This window comes from Eleutherodactylus coqui, unplaced genomic scaffold (assembly GCF_035609145.1).
Source record: "Eleutherodactylus coqui strain aEleCoq1 unplaced genomic scaffold, aEleCoq1.hap1 HAP1_SCAFFOLD_584, whole genome shotgun sequence".
Classification (NCBI taxonomy): Eukaryota; Metazoa; Chordata; class Amphibia; order Anura; family Eleutherodactylidae; genus Eleutherodactylus; species Eleutherodactylus coqui.
Genome location: NW_027102575.1, coordinates 1 through 19,692, shown reverse-complemented (window position 1 = coordinate 19,692; position 19,692 = coordinate 1). Strand labels below are relative to the sequence as shown.

The following is a 19,692-nucleotide window of genomic DNA, read 5'->3' as shown; positions in this document are numbered from 1 at the left end:
CAAGGTCTCGCTCCCAGGGTAAGAGCATGCAGTCACAGTGACCTACATGGCGATGAAAATTTTCTGCAACCAGAAGAGAATTGGGTCATGTTAAGAGCTTAATTGTTGAAGTGAGATTAAAGGACTATAAAATCTCGACTTTTTGATTTTGGCATTCAGAGGGCTGTAAAGAGAAAGTGTTGAAAGATCCTTTCTCATAGGCAAAAACCACTTTCAGAAGGTTTGATGTTCACGATAGCCTTTACTAAGAAAATTTGGCCTCAGTGAGAATCGAACTCACGACCCCTGGTTTACAAGACCAGTGCTCTAACCCCTGAGCTATGAAGCCTGCATTTTGAAAGAGTCCCACAATATTTTTGACCAATTCTATATTCCTTTTTCAAAAATCTTAGAATGTCATAAGTAGGAATGAACCCATGCTTCCTGAAAAGATCATGCGGCCATCCTCAAATACACAAGTCGAAAAAATTGCGAAACTCAAAGAAAGTTTGGTCGTGCTAAGAGTCCAATTCTTGGGATGAAATATAAAGCCTGGAGCAGTTTTTCATTCCCTGGTGCAGCACTGCTTTATATTAGTTGAGGATTTAATAGTCAGAGGGTTGAACAGAAAAAGTTTTGAAGGACTTTTTCCTTCCTTGATTCAAATTGCAGGTTTAAAAGCAAAGCGCTCACATCAGCCCAGTATGTGTGCATATCTTTTCTTTTAGTTATGTTCTGATAGAACCCTGTTGGAAAAAACCTAAGCAGATTTGAAAGCTGGTAGTAACATCAATTCACCATTAAAAAGCATCTTATGTACTAGAATATTTAGCTTCTTGAGAACAGCCACATTGGTTCTACTAACATGGTTCCAAAACAGCTCTTTTCACCATCAGCCTAGACTAAGATGTTAAGCCCCAGTTCTTAATGCCTCGGTAATCCTCGTGCTGCTTGGCACTACAATCCTTTTTCTTCATTCTTACCAGAAGGTCTTTTTATTCTGAAAATATTTTCATGTAGCAATTGCTAAAACATCCTGGGTAATATTTAAGCAAAACTGAGCTGCCAGAAGCGGTATTTGAACCCACAAGTCCAGGAGAGCATACAACCTGAACATAGTCCCCCAGACCGCTCAACCATTCGGCAGCTTGCAGATTTTGGTGAGATACCAAAGATCATCGTAAGCATCAACAAAAAAGGTTTATCTTTTTTGACTAAGCAAGCAACTAAAAGCGCTTCAAAACAATAGACGGGAGAGAAGGCATTGTTCGTCTGATAGTGTGCTCCAAGCATGTGCTAACCTGTGTTAAGGGAATCCTGCAAGTAAAGGTTTGAGTGAGTTGTGCACATGATCTAATGTGAATGGTGTGATCCATTTTGATTAATACAAAAGGTTTTATCTATATTTGTAATTCTGCCTGTAATGACAATCAGATCACTACTAAAAAGCGATTTCTACAGAGCAGAATAATAGGGCTAGGTGGAAAGAGTGAAAACTGCAAGATTTTAATTTCCCAAATCATTAAAATTATTTAAAAATGATGCGTGACATCAAACTTTGATTCAAGCAATAGGTATTGTTCTGATAACACATTCCATTCAAGGTATATCCCACCTGTGTAAAGTGGCATTCAAGGTCTCGCTCCCAGGGTAAGAGCATGCAGTCACAGTGACCTACATGGCGATGAAAATTTTCTGCAACCAGAAGAGAATTGGGTCATGTTAAGAGCTTAATTGTTGAAGTGAGATTAAAGGACTATAAAATCTCGACTTTTTGATTTTGGCATTCAGAGGGCTGTAAAGAGAAAGTGTTGAAAGATCCTTTCTCATAGGCAAAAACCACTTTCAGAAGGTTTGATGTTCACGATAGCCTTTACTAAGAAAATTTGGCCTCAGTGAGAATCGAACTCACGACCCCTGGTTTACAAGACCAGTGCTCTAACCCCTGAGCTATGAAGCCTGCATTTTGAAAGAGTCCCACAATATTTTTGACCAATTCTATATTCCTTTTTCAAAAATCTTAGAATGTCATAAGTAGGAATGAACCCATGCTTCCTGAAAAGATCATGCGGCCATCCTCAAATACACAAGTCGAAAAAATTGCGAAACTCAAAGAAAGTTTGGTCGTGCTAAGAGTCCAATTCTTGGGATGAAATATAAAGCCTGGAGCAGTTTTTCATTCCCTGGTGCAGCACTGCTTTATATTAGTTGAGGATTTAATAGTCAGAGGGTTGAACAGAAAAAGTTTTGAAGGACTTTTTCCTTCCTTGATTCAAATTGCAGGTTTAAAAGCAAAGCGCTCACATCAGCCCAGTATGTGTGCATATCTTTTCTTTTAGTTATGTTCTGATAGAACCCTGTTGGAAAAAACCTAAGCAGATTTGAAAGCTGGTAGTAACATCAATTCACCATTAAAAAGCATCTTATGTACTAGAATATTTAGCTTCTTGAGAACAGCCACATTGGTTCTACTAACATGGTTCCAAAACAGCTCTTTTCACCATCAGCCTAGACTAAGATGTTAAGCCCCAGTTCTTAATGCCTCGGTAATCCTCGTGCTGCTTGGCACTACAATCCTTTTTCTTCATTCTTACCAGAAGGTCTTTTTATTCTGAAAATATTTTCATGTAGCAATTGCTAAAACATCCTGGGTAATATTTAAGCAAAACTGAGCTGCCAGAAGCGGTATTTGAACCCACAAGTCCAGGAGAGCATACAACCTGAACGTAGTCCCCCAGACCGCTCAACCATTCGGCAGCTTGCAGATTTTGGTGAGATACCAAAGATCATCGTAAGCATCAACAAAAAAGGTTTATCTTTTTTGACTAAGCAAGCAACTAAAAGCGCTTCAAAACAATAGACGGGAGAGAAGGCATTGTTCGTCTGATAGTGTGCTCCAAGCATGTGCTAACCTGTGTTAAGGGAATCCTGCAAGTAAAGGTTTGAGTGAGTTGTGCACATGATCTAATGTGAATGGTGTGATCCATTTTGATTAATACAAAAGGTTTTATCTATATTTGTAATTCTGCCTGTAATGACAATCAGATCACTACTAAAAAGCGATTTCTACAGAGCAGAATAATAGGGCTAGGTGGAAAGAGTGAAAACTGCAAGATTTTAATTTCCCAAATCATTAAAATTATTTAAAAATGATGCGTGACATCAAACTTTGATTCAAGCAATAGGTATTGTTCTGATAACACATTCCATTCAAGGTATATCCCACCTGTGTAAAGTGGCATTCAAGGTCTCGCTCCCAGGGTAAGAGCATGCAGTCACAGTGACCTACATGGCGATGAAAATTTTCTGCAACCAGAAGAGAATTGGGTCATGTTAAGAGCTTAATTGTTGAAGTGAGATTAAAGGACTATAAAATCTCGACTTTTTGATTTTGGCATTCAGAGGGCTGTAAAGAGAAAGTGTTGAAAGATCCTTTCTCATAGGCAAAAACCACTTTCAGAAGGTTTGATGTTCACGATAGCCTTTACTAAGAAAATTTGGCCTCAGTGAGAATCGAACTCACGACCCCTGGTTTACAAGACCAGTGCTCTAACCCCTGAGCTATGAAGCCTGCATTTTGAAACAGTCCCACAATATTTCTGACCAATTCTATATTCCTTTTTCAAAAATCTTAGAATGTCATAAGTAGGAATGAACCCATGCTTCCTGAAAAGATCATGCGGCCATCCTCAAATACACAAGTCGAAAAAATTGCGAAACTCAAAGAAAGTTTGGTCGTGCTAAGAGTCCAATTCTTGGGATGAAATATAAAGCCTGGAGCAGTTTTTCATTCCCTGGTGCAGCACTGCTTTATATTAGTTGAGGATTTAATAGTCAGAGGGTTGAACAGAAAAAGTTTTGAAGGACTTTTTCCTTCCTTGATTCAAATTGCAGGTTTAAAAGCAAAGCGCTCACATCAGCCCAGTATGTGTGCATATCTTTTCTTTTAGTTATGTTCTGATAGAACCCTGTTGGAAAAAACCTAAGCAGATTTGAAAGCTGGTAGTAACATCAATTCACCATTAAAAAGCATCTTATGTACTAGAATATTTAGCTTCTTGAGAACAGCCACATTGGTTCTACTAACATGGTTCCAAAACAGCTCTTTTCACCATCAGCCTAGACTAAGATGTTAAGCCCCAGTTCTTAATGCCTCGGTAATCCTCGTGCTGCTTGGCACTACAATCCTTTTTCTTCATTCTTACCAGAAGGTCTTTTTATTCTGAAAATATTTTCATGTAGCAATTGCTAAAACATCCTGGGTAATATTTAAGCAAAACTGAGCTGCCAGAAGCGGTATTTGAACCCACAAGTCCAGGAGAGCATACAACCTGAACGTAGTCCCCCAGACCGCTCAACCATTCGGCAGCTTGCAGATTTTGGTGAGATACCAAAGATCATCGTAAGCATCAACAAAAAAGGTTTATCTTTTTTGACTAAGCAAGCAACTAAAAGCGCTTCAAAACAATAGACGGGAGAGAAGGCATTGTTCGTCTGATAGTGTGCTCCAAGCATGTGCTAACCTGTGTTAAGGGAATCCTGCAAGTAAAGGTTTGAGTGAGTTGTGCACATGATCTAATGTGAATGGTGTGATCCATTTTGATTAATACAAAAGGTTTTATCTATATTTGTAATTCTGCCTGTAATGACAATCAGATCACTACTAAAAAGCGATTTCTACAGAGCAGAATAATAGGGCTAGGTGGAAAGAGTGAAAACTGCAAGATTTTAATTTCCCAAATCATTAAAATTATTTAAAAATGATGCGTGACATCAAACTTTGATTCAAGCAATAGGTATTGTTCTGATAACACATTCCATTCAAGGTATATCCCACCTGTGTAAAGTGGCATTCAAGGTCTCGCTCCCAGGGTAAGAGCATGCAGTCACAGTGACCTACATGGCGATGAAAATTTTCTGCAACCAGAAGAGAATTGGGTCATGTTAAGAGCTTAATTGTTGAAGTGAGATTAAAGGACTATAAAATCTCGACTTTTTGATTTTGGCATTCAGAGGGCTGTAAAGAGAAAGTGTTGAAAGATCCTTTCTCATAGGCAAAAACCACTTTCAGAAGGTTTGATGTTCACGATAGCCTTTACTAAGAAAATTTGGCCTCAGTGAGAATCGAACTCACGACCCCTGGTTTACAAGACCAGTGCTCTAACCCCTGAGCTATGAAGCCTGCATTTTGAAACAGTCCCACAATATTTCTGACCAATTCTATATTCCTTTTTCAAAAATCTTAGAATGTCATAAGTAGGAATGAACCCATGCTTCCTGAAAAGATCATGCGGCCATCCTCAAATACACAAGTCGAAAAAATTGCGAAACTCAAAGAAAGTTTGGTCGTGCTAAGAGTCCAATTCTTGGGATGAAATATAAAGCCTGGAGCAGTTTTTCATTCCCTGGTGCAGCACTGCTTTATATTAGTTGAGGATTTAATAGTCAGAGGGTTGAACAGAAAAAGTTTTGAAGGACTTTTTCCTTCCTTGATTCAAATTGCAGGTTTAAAAGCAAAGCGCTCACATCAGCCCAGTATGTGTGCATATCTTTTCTTTTAGTTATGTTCTGATAGAACCCTGTTGGAAAAAACCTAAGCAGATTTGAAAGCTGGTAGTAACATCAATTCACCATTAAAAAGCATCTTATGTACTAGAATATTTAGCTTCTTGAGAACAGCCACATTGGTTCTACTAACATGGTTCCAAAACAGCTCTTTTCACCATCAGCCTAGACTAAGATGTTAAGCCCCAGTTCTTAATGCCTCGGTAATCCTCGTGCTGCTTGGCACTACAATCCTTTTTCTTCATTCTTACCAGAAGGTCTTTTTATTCTGAAAATATTTTCATGTAGCAATTGCTAAAACATCCTGGGTAATATTTAAGCAAAACTGAGCTGCCAGAAGCGGTATTTGAACCCACAAGTCCAGGAGAGCATACAACCTGAACGTAGTCCCCCAGACCGCTCAACCATTCGGCAGCTTGCAGATTTTGGTGAGATACCAAAGATCATCGTAAGCATCAACAAAAAAGGTTTATCTTTTTTGACTAAGCAAGCAACTAAAAGCGCTTCAAAACAATAGACGGGAGAGAAGGCATTGTTCGTCTGATAGTGTGCTCCAAGCATGTGCTAACCTGTGTTAAGGGAATCCTGCAAGTAAAGGTTTGAGTGAGTTGTGCACATGATCTAATGTGAATGGTGTGATCCATTTTGATTAATACAAAAGGTTTTATCTATATTTGTAATTCTGCCTGTAATGACAATCAGATCACTACTAAAAAGCGATTTCTACAGAGCAGAATAATAGGGCTAGGTGGAAAGAGTGAAAACTGCAAGATTTTAATTTCCCAAATCATTAAAATTATTTAAAAATGATGCGTGACATCAAACTTTGATTCAAGCAATAGGTATTGTTCTGATAACACATTCCATTCAAGGTATATCCCACCTGTGTAAAGTGGCATTCAAGGTCTCGCTCCCAGGGTAAGAGCATGCAGTCACAGTGACCTACATGGCGATGAAAATTTTCTGCAACCAGAAGAGAATTGGGTCATGTTAAGAGCTTAATTGTTGAAGTGAGATTAAAGGACTATAAAATCTCGACTTTTTGATTTTGGCATTCAGAGGGCTGTAAAGAGAAAGTGTTGAAAGATCCTTTCTCATAGGCAAAAACCACTTTCAGAAGGTTTGATGTTCACGATAGCCTTTACTAAGAAAATTTGGCCTCAGTGAGAATCGAACTCACGACCCCTGGTTTACAAGACCAGTGCTCTAACCCCTGAGCTATGAAGCCTGCATTTTGAAAGAGTCCCACAATATTTTTGACCAATTCTATATTCCTTTTTCAAAAATCTTAGAATGTCATAAGTAGGAATGAACCCATGCTTCCTGAAAAGATCATGCGGCCATCCTCAAATACACAAGTCGAAAAAATTGCGAAACTCAAAGAAAGTTTGGTCGTGCTAAGAGTCCAATTCTTGGGATGAAATATAAAGCCTGGAGCAGTTTTTCATTCCCTGGTGCAGCACTGCTTTATATTAGTTGAGGATTTAATAGTCAGAGGGTTGAACAGAAAAAGTTTTGAAGGACTTTTTCCTTCCTTGATTCAAATTGCAGGTTTAAAAGCAAAGCGCTCACATCAGCCCAGTATGTGTGCATATCTTTTCTTTTAGTTATGTTCTGATAGAACCCTGTTGGAAAAAACCTAAGCAGATTTGAAAGCTGGTAGTAACATCAATTCACCATTAAAAAGCATCTTATGTACTAGAATATTTAGCTTCTTGAGAACAGCCACATTGGTTCTACTAACATGGTTCCAAAACAGCTCTTTTCACCATCAGCCTAGACTAAGATGTTAAGCCCCAGTTCTTAATGCCTCGGTAATCCTCGTGCTGCTTGGCACTACAATCCTTTTTCTTCATTCTTACCAGAAGGTCTTTTTATTCTGAAAATATTTTCATGTAGCAATTGCTAAAACATCCTGGGTAATATTTAAGCAAAACTGAGCTGCCAGAAGCGGTATTTGAACCCACAAGTCCAGGAGAGCATACAACCTGAACGTAGTCCCCCAGACCGCTCAACCATTCGGCAGCTTGCAGATTTTGGTGAGATACCAAAGATCATCGTAAGCATCAACAAAAAAGGTTTATCTTTTTTGACTAAGCAAGCAACTAAAAGCGCTTCAAAACAATAGACGGGAGAGAAGGCATTGTTCGTCTGATAGTGTGCTCCAAGCATGTGCTAACCTGTGTTAAGGGAATCCTGCAAGTAAAGGTTTGAGTGAGTTGTGCACATGATCTAATGTGAATGGTGTGATCCATTTTGATTAATACAAAAGGTTTTATCTATATTTGTAATTCTGCCTGTAATGACAATCAGATCACTACTAAAAAGCGATTTCTACAGAGCAGAATAATAGGGCTAGGTGGAAAGAGTGAAAACTGCAAGATTTTAATTTCCCAAATCATTAAAATTATTTAAAAATGATGCGTGACATCAAACTTTGATTCAAGCAATAGGTATTGTTCTGATAACACATTCCATTCAAGGTATATCCCACCTGTGTAAAGTGGCATTCAAGGTCTCGCTCCCAGGGTAAGAGCATGCAGTCACAGTGACCTACATGGCGATGAAAATTTTCTGCAACCAGAAGAGAATTGGGTCATGTTAAGAGCTTAATTGTTGAAGTGAGATTAAAGGACTATAAAATCTCGACTTTTTGATTTTGGCATTCAGAGGGCTGTAAAGAGAAAGTGTTGAAAGATCCTTTCTCATAGGCAAAAACCACTTTCAGAAGGTTTGATGTTCACGATAGCCTTTACTAAGAAAATTTGGCCTCAGTGAGAATCGAACTCACGACCCCTGGTTTACAAGACCAGTGCTCTAACCCCTGAGCTATGAAGCCTGCATTTTGAAACAGTCCCACAATATTTCTGACCAATTCTATATTCCTTTTTCAAAAATCTTAGAATGTCATAAGTAGGAATGAACCCATGCTTCCTGAAAAGATCATGCGGCCATCCTCAAATACACAAGTCGAAAAAATTGCGAAACTCAAAGAAAGTTTGGTCGTGCTAAGAGTCCAATTCTTGGGATGAAATATAAAGCCTGGAGCAGTTTTTCATTCCCTGGTGCAGCACTGCTTTATATTAGTTGAGGATTTAATAGTCAGAGGGTTGAACAGAAAAAGTTTTGAAGGACTTTTTCCTTCCTTGATTCAAATTGCAGGTTTAAAAGCAAAGCGCTCACATCAGCCCAGTATGTGTGCATATCTTTTCTTTTAGTTATGTTCTGATAGAACCCTGTTGGAAAAAACCTAAGCAGATTTGAAAGCTGGTAGTAACATCAATTCACCATTAAAAAGCATCTTATGTACTAGAATATTTAGCTTCTTGAGAACAGCCACATTGGTTCTACTAACATGGTTCCAAAACAGCTCTTTTCACCATCAGCCTAGACTAAGATGTTAAGCCCCAGTTCTTAATGCCTCGGTAATCCTCGTGCTGCTTGGCACTACAATCCTTTTTCTTCATTCTTACCAGAAGGTCTTTTTATTCTGAAAATATTTTCATGTAGCAATTGCTAAAACATCCTGGGTAATATTTAAGCAAAACTGAGCTGCCAGAAGCGGTATTTGAACCCACAAGTCCAGGAGAGCATACAACCTGAACGTAGTCCCCCAGACCGCTCAACCATTCGGCAGCTTGCAGATTTTGGTGAGATACCAAAGATCATCGTAAGCATCAACAAAAAAGGTTTATCTTTTTTGACTAAGCAAGCAACTAAAAGCGCTTCAAAACAATAGACGGGAGAGAAGGCATTGTTCGTCTGATAGTGTGCTCCAAGCATGTGCTAACCTGTGTTAAGGGAATCCTGCAAGTAAAGGTTTGAGTGAGTTGTGCACATGATCTAATGTGAATGGTGTGATCCATTTTGATTAATACAAAAGGTTTTATCTATATTTGTAATTCTGCCTGTAATGACAATCAGATCACTACTAAAAAGCGATTTCTACAGAGCAGAATAATAGGGCTAGGTGGAAAGAGTGAAAACTGCAAGATTTTAATTTCCCAAATCATTAAAATTATTTAAAAATGATGCGTGACATCAAACTTTGATTCAAGCAATAGGTATTGTTCTGATAACACATTCCATTCAAGGTATATCCCACCTGTGTAAAGTGGCATTCAAGGTCTCGCTCCCAGGGTAAGAGCATGCAGTCACAGTGACCTACATGGCGATGAAAATTTTCTGCAACCAGAAGAGAATTGGGTCATGTTAAGAGCTTAATTGTTGAAGTGAGATTAAAGGACTATAAAATCTCGACTTTTTGATTTTGGCATTCAGAGGGCTGTAAAGAGAAAGTGTTGAAAGATCCTTTCTCATAGGCAAAAACCACTTTCAGAAGGTTTGATGTTCACGATAGCCTTTACTAAGAAAATTTGGCCTCAGTGAGAATCGAACTCACGACCCCTGGTTTACAAGACCAGTGCTCTAACCCCTGAGCTATGAAGCCTGCATTTTGAAACAGTCCCACAATATTTTTGACCAATTCTATATTCCTTTTTCAAAAATCTTAGAATGTCATAAGTAGGAATGAACCCATGCTTCCTGAAAAGATCATGCGGCCATCCTCAAATACACAAGTCGAAAAAATTGCGAAACTCAAAGAAAGTTTGGTCGTGCTAAGAGTCCAATTCTTGGGATGAAATATAAAGCCTGGAGCAGTTTTTCATTCCCTGGTGCAGCACTGCTTTATATTAGTTGAGGATTTAATAGTCAGAGGGTTGAACAGAAAAAGTTTTGAAGGACTTTTTCCTTCCTTGATTCAAATTGCAGGTTTAAAAGCAAAGCGCTCACATCAGCCCAGTATGTGTGCATATCTTTTCTTTTAGTTATGTTCTGATAGAACCCTGTTGGAAAAAACCTAAGCAGATTTGAAAGCTGGTAGTAACATCAATTCACCATTAAAAAGCATCTTATGTACTAGAATATTTAGCTTCTTGAGAACAGCCACATTGGTTCTACTAACATGGTTCCAAAACAGCTCTTTTCACCATCAGCCTAGACTAAGATGTTAAGCCCCAGTTCTTAATGCCTCGGTAATCCTCGTGCTGCTTGGCACTACAATCCTTTTTCTTCATTCTTACCAGAAGGTCTTTTTATTCTGAAAATATTTTCATGTAGCAATTGCTAAAACATCCTGGGTAATATTTAAGCAAAACTGAGCTGCCAGAAGCGGTATTTGAACCCACAAGTCCAGGAGAGCATACAACCTGAACGTAGTCCCCCAGACCGCTCAACCATTCGGCAGCTTGCAGATTTTGGTGAGATACCAAAGATCATCGTAAGCATCAACAAAAAAGGTTTATCTTTTTTGACTAAGCAAGCAACTAAAAGCGCTTCAAAACAATAGACGGGAGAGAAGGCATTGTTCGTCTGATAGTGTGCTCCAAGCATGTGCTAACCTGTGTTAAGGGAATCCTGCAAGTAAAGGTTTGAGTGAGTTGTGCACATGATCTAATGTGAATGGTGTGATCCATTTTGATTAATACAAAAGGTTTTATCTATATTTGTAATTCTGCCTGTAATGACAATCAGATCACTACTAAAAAGCGATTTCTACAGAGCAGAATAATAGGGCTAGGTGGAAAGAGTGAAAACTGCAAGATTTTAATTTCCCAAATCATTAAAATTATTTAAAAATGATGCGTGACATCAAACTTTGATTCAAGCAATAGGTATTGTTCTGATAACACATTCCATTCAAGGTATATCCCACCTGTGTAAAGTGGCATTCAAGGTCTCGCTCCCAGGGTAAGAGCATGCAGTCACAGTGACCTACATGGCGATGAAAATTTTCTGCAACCAGAAGAGAATTGGGTCATGTTAAGAGCTTAATTGTTGAAGTGAGATTAAAGGACTATAAAATCTCGACTTTTTGATTTTGGCATTCAGAGGGCTGTAAAGAGAAAGTGTTGAAAGATCCTTTCTCATAGGCAAAAACCACTTTCAGAAGGTTTGATGTTCACGATAGCCTTTACTAAGAAAATTTGGCCTCAGTGAGAATCGAACTCACGACCCCTGGTTTACAAGACCAGTGCTCTAACCCCTGAGCTATGAAGCCTGCATTTTGAAAGAGTCCCACAATATTTTTGACCAATTCTATATTCCTTTTTCAAAAATCTTAGAATGTCATAAGTAGGAATGAACCCATGCTTCCTGAAAAGATCATGCGGCCATCCTCAAATACACAAGTCGAAAAAATTGCGAAACTCAAAGAAAGTTTGGTCGTGCTAAGAGTCCAATTCTTGGGATGAAATATAAAGCCTGGAGCAGTTTTTCATTCCCTGGTGCAGCACTGCTTTATATTAGTTGAGGATTTAATAGTCAGAGGGTTGAACAGAAAAAGTTTTGAAGGACTTTTTCCTTCCTTGATTCAAATTGCAGGTTTAAAAGCAAAGCGCTCACATCAGCCCAGTATGTGTGCATATCTTTTCTTTTAGTTATGTTCTGATAGAACCCTGTTGGAAAAAACCTAAGCAGATTTGAAAGCTGGTAGTAACATCAATTCACCATTAAAAAGCATCTTATGTACTAGAATATTTAGCTTCTTGAGAACAGCCACATTGGTTCTACTAACATGGTTCCAAAACAGCTCTTTTCACCATCAGCCTAGACTAAGATGTTAAGCCCCAGTTCTTAATGCCTCGGTAATCCTCGTGCTGCTTGGCACTACAATCCTTTTTCTTCATTCTTACCAGAAGGTCTTTTTATTCTGAAAATATTTTCATGTAGCAATTGCTAAAACATCCTGGGTAATATTTAAGCAAAACTGAGCTGCCAGAAGCGGTATTTGAACCCACAAGTCCAGGAGAGCATACAACCTGAACGTAGTCCCCCAGACCGCTCAACCATTCGGCAGCTTGCAGATTTTGGTGAGATACCAAAGATCATCGTAAGCATCAACAAAAAAGGTTTATCTTTTTTGACTAAGCAAGCAACTAAAAGCGCTTCAAAACAATAGACGGGAGAGAAGGCATTGTTCGTCTGATAGTGTGCTCCAAGCATGTGCTAACCTGTGTTAAGGGAATCCTGCAAGTAAAGGTTTGAGTGAGTTGTGCACATGATCTAATGTGAATGGTGTGATCCATTTTGATTAATACAAAAGGTTTTATCTATATTTGTAATTCTGCCTGTAATGACAATCAGATCACTACTAAAAAGCGATTTCTACAGAGCAGAATAATAGGGCTAGGTGGAAAGAGTGAAAACTGCAAGATTTTAATTTCCCAAATCATTAAAATTATTTAAAAATGATGCGTGACATCAAACTTTGATTCAAGCAATAGGTATTGTTCTGATAACACATTCCATTCAAGGTATATCCCACCTGTGTAAAGTGGCATTCAAGGTCTCGCTCCCAGGGTAAGAGCATGCAGTCACAGTGACCTACATGGCGATGAAAATTTTCTGCAACCAGAAGAGAATTGGGTCATGTTAAGAGCTTAATTGTTGAAGTGAGATTAAAGGACTATAAAATCTCGACTTTTTGATTTTGGCATTCAGAGGGCTGTAAAGAGAAAGTGTTGAAAGATCCTTTCTCATAGGCAAAAACCACTTTCAGAAGGTTTGATGTTCACGATAGCCTTTACTAAGAAAATTTGGCCTCAGTGAGAATCGAACTCACGACCCCTGGTTTACAAGACCAGTGCTCTAACCCCTGAGCTATGAAGCCTGCATTTTGAAACAGTCCCACAATATTTCTGACCAATTCTATATTCCTTTTTCAAAAATCTTAGAATGTCATAAGTAGGAATGAACCCATGCTTCCTGAAAAGATCATGCGGCCATCCTCAAATACACAAGTCGAAAAAATTGCGAAACTCAAAGAAAGTTTGGTCGTGCTAAGAGTCCAATTCTTGGGATGAAATATAAAGCCTGGAGCAGTTTTTCATTCCCTGGTGCAGCACTGCTTTATATTAGTTGAGGATTTAATAGTCAGAGGGTTGAACAGAAAAAGTTTTGAAGGACTTTTTCCTTCCTTGATTCAAATTGCAGGTTTAAAAGCAAAGCGCTCACATCAGCCCAGTATGTGTGCATATCTTTTCTTTTAGTTATGTTCTGATAGAACCCTGTTGGAAAAAACCTAAGCAGATTTGAAAGCTGGTAGTAACATCAATTCACCATTAAAAAGCATCTTATGTACTAGAATATTTAGCTTCTTGAGAACAGCCACATTGGTTCTACTAACATGGTTCCAAAACAGCTCTTTTCACCATCAGCCTAGACTAAGATGTTAAGCCCCAGTTCTTAATGCCTCGGTAATCCTCGTGCTGCTTGGCACTACAATCCTTTTTCTTCATTCTTACCAGAAGGTCTTTTTATTCTGAAAATATTTTCATGTAGCAATTGCTAAAACATCCTGGGTAATATTTAAGCAAAACTGAGCTGCCAGAAGCGGTATTTGAACCCACAAGTCCAGGAGAGCATACAACCTGAACGTAGTCCCCCAGACCGCTCAACCATTCGGCAGCTTGCAGATTTTGGTGAGATACCAAAGATCATCGTAAGCATCAACAAAAAAGGTTTATCTTTTTTGACTAAGCAAGCAACTAAAAGCGCTTCAAAACAATAGACGGGAGAGAAGGCATTGTTCGTCTGATAGTGTGCTCCAAGCATGTGCTAACCTGTGTTAAGGGAATCCTGCAAGTAAAGGTTTGAGTGAGTTGTGCACATGATCTAATGTGAATGGTGTGATCCATTTTGATTAATACAAAAGGTTTTATCTATATTTGTAATTCTGCCTGTAATGACAATCAGATCACTACTAAAAAGCGATTTCTACAGAGCAGAATAATAGGGCTAGGTGGAAAGAGTGAAAACTGCAAGATTTTAATTTCCCAAATCATTAAAATTATTTAAAAATGATGCGTGACATCAAACTTTGATTCAAGCAATAGGTATTGTTCTGATAACACATTCCATTCAAGGTATATCCCACCTGTGTAAAGTGGCATTCAAGGTCTCGCTCCCAGGGTAAGAGCATGCAGTCACAGTGACCTACATGGCGATGAAAATTTTCTGCAACCAGAAGAGAATTGGGTCATGTTAAGAGCTTAATTGTTGAAGTGAGATTAAAGGACTATAAAATCTCGACTTTTTGATTTTGGCATTCAGAGGGCTGTAAAGAGAAAGTGTTGAAAGATCCTTTCTCATAGGCAAAAACCACTTTCAGAAGGTTTGATGTTCACGATAGCCTTTACTAAGAAAATTTGGCCTCAGTGAGAATCGAACTCACGACCCCTGGTTTACAAGACCAGTGCTCTAACCCCTGAGCTATGAAGCCTGCATTTTGAAACAGTCCCACAATATTTCTGACCAATTCTATATTCCTTTTTCAAAAATCTTAGAATGTCATAAGTAGGAATGAACCCATGCTTCCTGAAAAGATCATGCGGCCATCCTCAAATACACAAGTCGAAAAAATTGCGAAACTCAAAGAAAGTTTGGTCGTGCTAAGAGTCCAATTCTTGGGATGAAATATAAAGCCTGGAGCAGTTTTTCATTCCCTGGTGCAGCACTGCTTTATATTAGTTGAGGATTTAATAGTCAGAGGGTTGAACAGAAAAAGTTTTGAAGGACTTTTTCCTTCCTTGATTCAAATTGCAGGTTTAAAAGCAAAGCGCTCACATCAGCCCAGTATGTGTGCATATCTTTTCTTTTAGTTATGTTCTGATAGAACCCTGTTGGAAAAAACCTAAGCAGATTTGAAAGCTGGTAGTAACATCAATTCACCATTAAAAAGCATCTTATGTACTAGAATATTTAGCTTCTTGAGAACAGCCACATTGGTTCTACTAACATGGTTCCAAAACAGCTCTTTTCACCATCAGCCTAGACTAAGATGTTAAGCCCCAGTTCTTAATGCCTCGGTAATCCTCGTGCTGCTTGGCACTGCAATCCTTTTTCTTCATTCTTACCAGAAGGTCTTTTTATTCTGAAAATATTTTCATGTAGCAATTGCTAAAACATCCTGGGTAATATTTAAGCAAAACTGAGCTGCCAGAAGCGGTATTTGAACCCACAAGTCCAGGAGAGCATACAACCTGAACGTAGTCCCCCAGACCGCTCAACCATTCGGCAGCTTGCAGATTTTGGTGAGATACCAAAGATCATCGTAAGCATCAACAAAAAAGGTTTATCTTTTTTGACTAAGCAAGCAACTAAAAGCGCTTCAAAACAATAGACGGGAGAGAAGGCATTGTTCGTCTGATAGTGTGCTCCAAGCATGTGCTAACCTGTGTTAAGGGAATCCTGCAAGTAAAGGTTTGAGTGAGTTGTGCACATGATCTAATGTGAATGGTGTGATCCATTTTGATTAATACAAAAGGTTTTATCTATATTTGTAATTCTGCCTGTAATGACAATCAGATCACTACTAAAAAGCGATTTCTACAGAGCAGAATAATAGGGCTAGGTGGAAAGAGTGAAAACTGCAAGATTTTAATTTCCCAAATCATTAAAATTATTTAAAAATTATGCGTGACATCAAACTTTGATTCAAGCAATAGGTATTGTTCTGATAACACATTCCATTCAAGGTATATCCCACCTGTGTAAAGTGGCATTCAAGGTCTCGCTCCCAGGGTAAGAGCATGCAGTCACAGTGACCTACATGGCGATGAAAATTTTCTGCAACCAGAAGAGAATTGGGTCATGTTAAGAGCTTAATTGTTGAAGTGAGATTAAAGGACTATAAAATCTCGACTTTTTGATTTTGGCATTCAGAGGGCTGTAAAGAGAAAGTGTTGAAAGATCCTTTCTCATAGGCAAAAACCACTTTCAGAAGGTTTGATGTTCACGATAGCCTTTACTAAGAAAATTTGGCCTCAGTGAGAATCGAACTCACGACCCCTGGTTTACAAGACCAGTGCTCTAACCCCTCAGCTATGAAGCCTGCATTTTGAAAGAGTCCCACAATATTTTTGACCAATTCTATATTCCTTTTTCAAAAATCTTAGAATGTCATAAGTAGGAATGAACCCATGCTTCCTGAAAAGATCATGCGGCCATCCTCAAATACACAAGTCGAAAAAATTGCGAAACTCAAAGAAAGTTTGGTCGTGCTAAGAGTCCAATTCTTGGGATGAAATATAAAGCCTGGAGCAGTTTTTCATTCCCTGGTGCAGCACTGCTTTATATTAGTTGAGGATTTAATAGTCAGAGGGTTGAACAGAAAAAGTTTTGAAGGACTTTTTCCTTCCTTGATTCAAATTGCAGGTTTAAAAGCAAAGCGCTCACATCAGCCCAGTATGTGTGCATATCTTTTCTTTTAGTTATGTTCTGATAGAACCCTGTTGGAAAAAACCTAAGCAGATTTGAAAGCTGGTAGTAACATCAATTCACCATTAAAAAGCATCTTATGTACTAGAATATTTAGCTTCTTGAGAACAGCCACATTGGTTCTACTAACATGGTTCCAAAACAGCTCTTTTCACCATCAGCCTAGACTAAGATGTTAAGCCCCAGTTCTTAATGCCTCGGTAATCCTCGTGCTGCTTGGCACTACAATCCTTTTTCTTCATTCTTACCAGAAGGTCTTTTTATTCTGAAAATATTTTCATGTAGCAATTGCTAAAACATCCTGGGTAATATTTAAGCAAAACTGAGCTGCCAGAAGCGGTATTTGAACCCACAAGTCCAGGAGAGCATACAACCTGAACGTAGTCCCCCAGACCGCTCAACCATTCGGCAGCTTGCAGATTTTGGTGAGATACCAAAGATCATCGTAAGCATCAACAAAAAAGGTTTATCTTTTTTGACTAAGCAAGCAACTAAAAGCGCTTCAAAACAATAGACGGGAGAGAAGGCATTGTTCGTCTGATAGTGTGCTCCAAGCATGTGCTAACCTGTGTTAAGGGAATCCTGCAAGTAAAGGTTTGAGTGAGTTGTGCACATGATCTAATGTGAATGGTGTGATCCATTTTGATTAATACAAAAGGTTTTATCTATATTTGTAATTCTGCCTGTAATGACAATCAGATCACTACTAAAAAGCGATTTCTACAGAGCAGAATAATAGGGCTAGGTGGAAAGAGTGAAAACTGCAAGATTTTAATTTCCCAAATCATTAAAATTATTTAAAAATTATGCGTGACATCAAACTTTGATTCAAGCAATAGGTATTGTTCTGATAACACATTCCATTCAAGGTATATCCCACCTGTGTAAAGTGGCATTCAAGGTCTCGCTCCCAGGGTAAGAGCATGCAGTCACAGTGACCTACATGGCGATGAAAATTTTCTGCAACCAGAAGAGAATTGGGTCATGTTAAGAGCTTAATTGTTGAAGTGAGATTAAAGGACTATAAAATCTCGACTTTTTGATTTTGGCATTCAGAGGGCTGTAAAGAGAAAGTGTTGAAAGATCCTTTCTCATAGGCAAAAACCACTTTCAGAAGGTTTGATGTTCACGATAGCCTTTACTAAGAAAATTTGGCCTCAGTGAGAATCGAACTCACGACCCCTGGTTTACAAGACCAGTGCTCTAACCCCTGAGCTATGAAGCCTGCATTTTGAAAGAGTCCCACAATATTTTTGACCAATTCTATATTCCTTTTTCAAAAATCTTAGAATGTCATAAGTAGGAATGAACCCATGCTTCCTGAAAAGATCATGCGGCCATCCTCAAATACACAAGTCGAAAAAATTGCGAAACTCAAAGAAAGTTTGGTCGTGCTAAGAGTCCAATTCTTGGGATGAAATATAAAGCCTGGAGCAGTTTTTCATTCCCTGGTGCAGCACTGCTTTATATTAGTTGAGGATTTAATAGTCAGAGGGTTGAACAGAAAAAGTTTTGAAGGACTTTTTCCTTCCTTGATTCAAATTGCAGGTTTAAAAGCAAAGCGCTCACATCAGCCCAGTATGTGTGCATATCTTTTCTTTTAGTTATGTTCTGATAGAACCCTGTTGGAAAAAACCTAAGCAGATTTGAAAGCTGGTAGTAACATCAATTCACCATTAAAAAGCATCTTATGTACTAGAATATTTAGCTTCTTGAGAACAGCCACATTGGTTCTACTAACATGGTTCCAAAACAGCTCTTTTCACCATCAGCCTAGACTAAGATGTTAAGCCCCAGTTCTTAATGCCTCGGTAATCCTCGTGCTGCTTGGCACTACAATCCTTTTTCTTCATTCTTACCAGAAGGTCTTTTTATTCTGAAAATATTTTCATGTAGCAATTGCTAAAACATCCTGGGTAATATTTAAGCAAAACTGAGCTGCCAGAAGCGGTATTTGAACCCACAAGTCCAGGAGAGCATACAACCTGAACGTAGTCCCCCAGACCGCTCAACCATTCGGCAGCTTGCAGATTTTGGTGAGATACCAAAGATCATCGTAAGCATCAACAAAAAAGGTTTATCTTTTTTGACTAAGCAAGCAACTAAAAGCGCTTCAAAACAATAGACGGGAGAGAAGGCATTGTTCGTCTGATAGTGTGCTCCAAGCATGTGCTAACCTGTGTTAAGGGAATCCTGCAAGTAAAGGTTTGAGTGAGTTGTGCACATGATCTAATGTGAATGGTGTGATCCATTTTGATTAATACAAAAGGTTTTATCTATATTTGTAATTCTGCCTGTAATGACAATCAGATCACTACTAAAAAGCGATTTCTACAGAGCAGAATAATAGGGCTAGGTGGAAAGAGTGAAAACTGCAAGATTTTAATTTCCCAAATCATTAAAATTATTTAAAAATGATGCGTGACATCAAACTTTGATTCAAGCAATAGGTATTGTTCTGATAACACATTCCATTCAAGGTATATCCCACCTGTGTAAAGTGGCATTCAAGGTCTCGCTCCCAGGGTAAGAGCATGCAGTCACAGTGACCTACATGGCGATGAAAATTTTCTGCAACCAGAAGAGAATTGGGTCATGTTAAGAGCTTAATTGTTGAAGTGAGATTAAAGGACTATAAAATCTCGACTTTTTGATTTTGGCATTCAGAGGGCTGTAAAGAGAAAGTGTTGAAAGATCCTTTCTCATAGGCAAAAACCACTTTCAGAAGGTTTGATGTTCACGATAGCCTTTACTAAGAAAATTTGGCCTCAGTGAGAATCGAACTCACGACCCCTGGTTTACAAGACCAGTGCTCTAACCCCTGAGCTATGAAGCCTGCATTTTGAAAGAGTCCCACAATATTTTTGA

The 19,692-nt window shown here is 38.6% G+C and overlaps 12 non-coding genes across 12 annotated transcripts; all 12 read right to left on the bottom strand.

The window, feature by feature from the left end:
* Positions 1-255: 255 nt before the first annotated feature.
* TRNAT-UGU (transfer RNA threonine (anticodon UGU)) lies at positions 256-328 on the bottom strand. Its single transcript has one exon. It is a non-coding gene; the product is annotated as a tRNA-Thr (tRNA).
* Positions 329-1,866: 1,538 nt separating this feature from the next.
* Positions 1,867-1,939, bottom strand: TRNAT-UGU (transfer RNA threonine (anticodon UGU)). Its single transcript has one exon. It is a non-coding gene; the product is annotated as a tRNA-Thr (tRNA).
* A 1,538-nt stretch (positions 1,940-3,477) lies between these two features.
* TRNAT-UGU (transfer RNA threonine (anticodon UGU)) lies at positions 3,478-3,550 on the bottom strand. The gene has a single exon. It is a non-coding gene; the product is annotated as a tRNA-Thr (tRNA).
* Positions 3,551-5,088: 1,538 nt separating this feature from the next.
* TRNAT-UGU (transfer RNA threonine (anticodon UGU)) lies at positions 5,089-5,161 on the bottom strand. The gene has a single exon. It is a non-coding gene; the product is annotated as a tRNA-Thr (tRNA).
* Positions 5,162-6,699: 1,538 nt separating this feature from the next.
* On the bottom strand, positions 6,700-6,772 carry TRNAT-UGU (transfer RNA threonine (anticodon UGU)). Its single transcript has one exon. It is a non-coding gene; the product is annotated as a tRNA-Thr (tRNA).
* Positions 6,773-8,310: 1,538 nt separating this feature from the next.
* TRNAT-UGU (transfer RNA threonine (anticodon UGU)) lies at positions 8,311-8,383 on the bottom strand. Its single transcript has one exon. It is a non-coding gene; the product is annotated as a tRNA-Thr (tRNA).
* A 1,538-nt stretch (positions 8,384-9,921) lies between these two features.
* On the bottom strand, positions 9,922-9,994 carry TRNAT-UGU (transfer RNA threonine (anticodon UGU)). Its single transcript has one exon. It is a non-coding gene; the product is annotated as a tRNA-Thr (tRNA).
* A 1,538-nt stretch (positions 9,995-11,532) lies between these two features.
* Positions 11,533-11,605, bottom strand: TRNAT-UGU (transfer RNA threonine (anticodon UGU)). Its single transcript has one exon. It is a non-coding gene; the product is annotated as a tRNA-Thr (tRNA).
* A 1,538-nt stretch (positions 11,606-13,143) lies between these two features.
* On the bottom strand, positions 13,144-13,216 carry TRNAT-UGU (transfer RNA threonine (anticodon UGU)). Its single transcript has one exon. It is a non-coding gene; the product is annotated as a tRNA-Thr (tRNA).
* Positions 13,217-14,754: 1,538 nt separating this feature from the next.
* On the bottom strand, positions 14,755-14,827 carry TRNAT-UGU (transfer RNA threonine (anticodon UGU)). The gene has a single exon. It is a non-coding gene; the product is annotated as a tRNA-Thr (tRNA).
* Positions 14,828-17,976: 3,149 nt separating this feature from the next.
* TRNAT-UGU (transfer RNA threonine (anticodon UGU)) lies at positions 17,977-18,049 on the bottom strand. Its single transcript has one exon. It is a non-coding gene; the product is annotated as a tRNA-Thr (tRNA).
* Positions 18,050-19,587: 1,538 nt separating this feature from the next.
* Positions 19,588-19,660, bottom strand: TRNAT-UGU (transfer RNA threonine (anticodon UGU)). The gene has a single exon. It is a non-coding gene; the product is annotated as a tRNA-Thr (tRNA).
* Between the last annotated feature and the right edge of the window lie 32 nt (positions 19,661-19,692).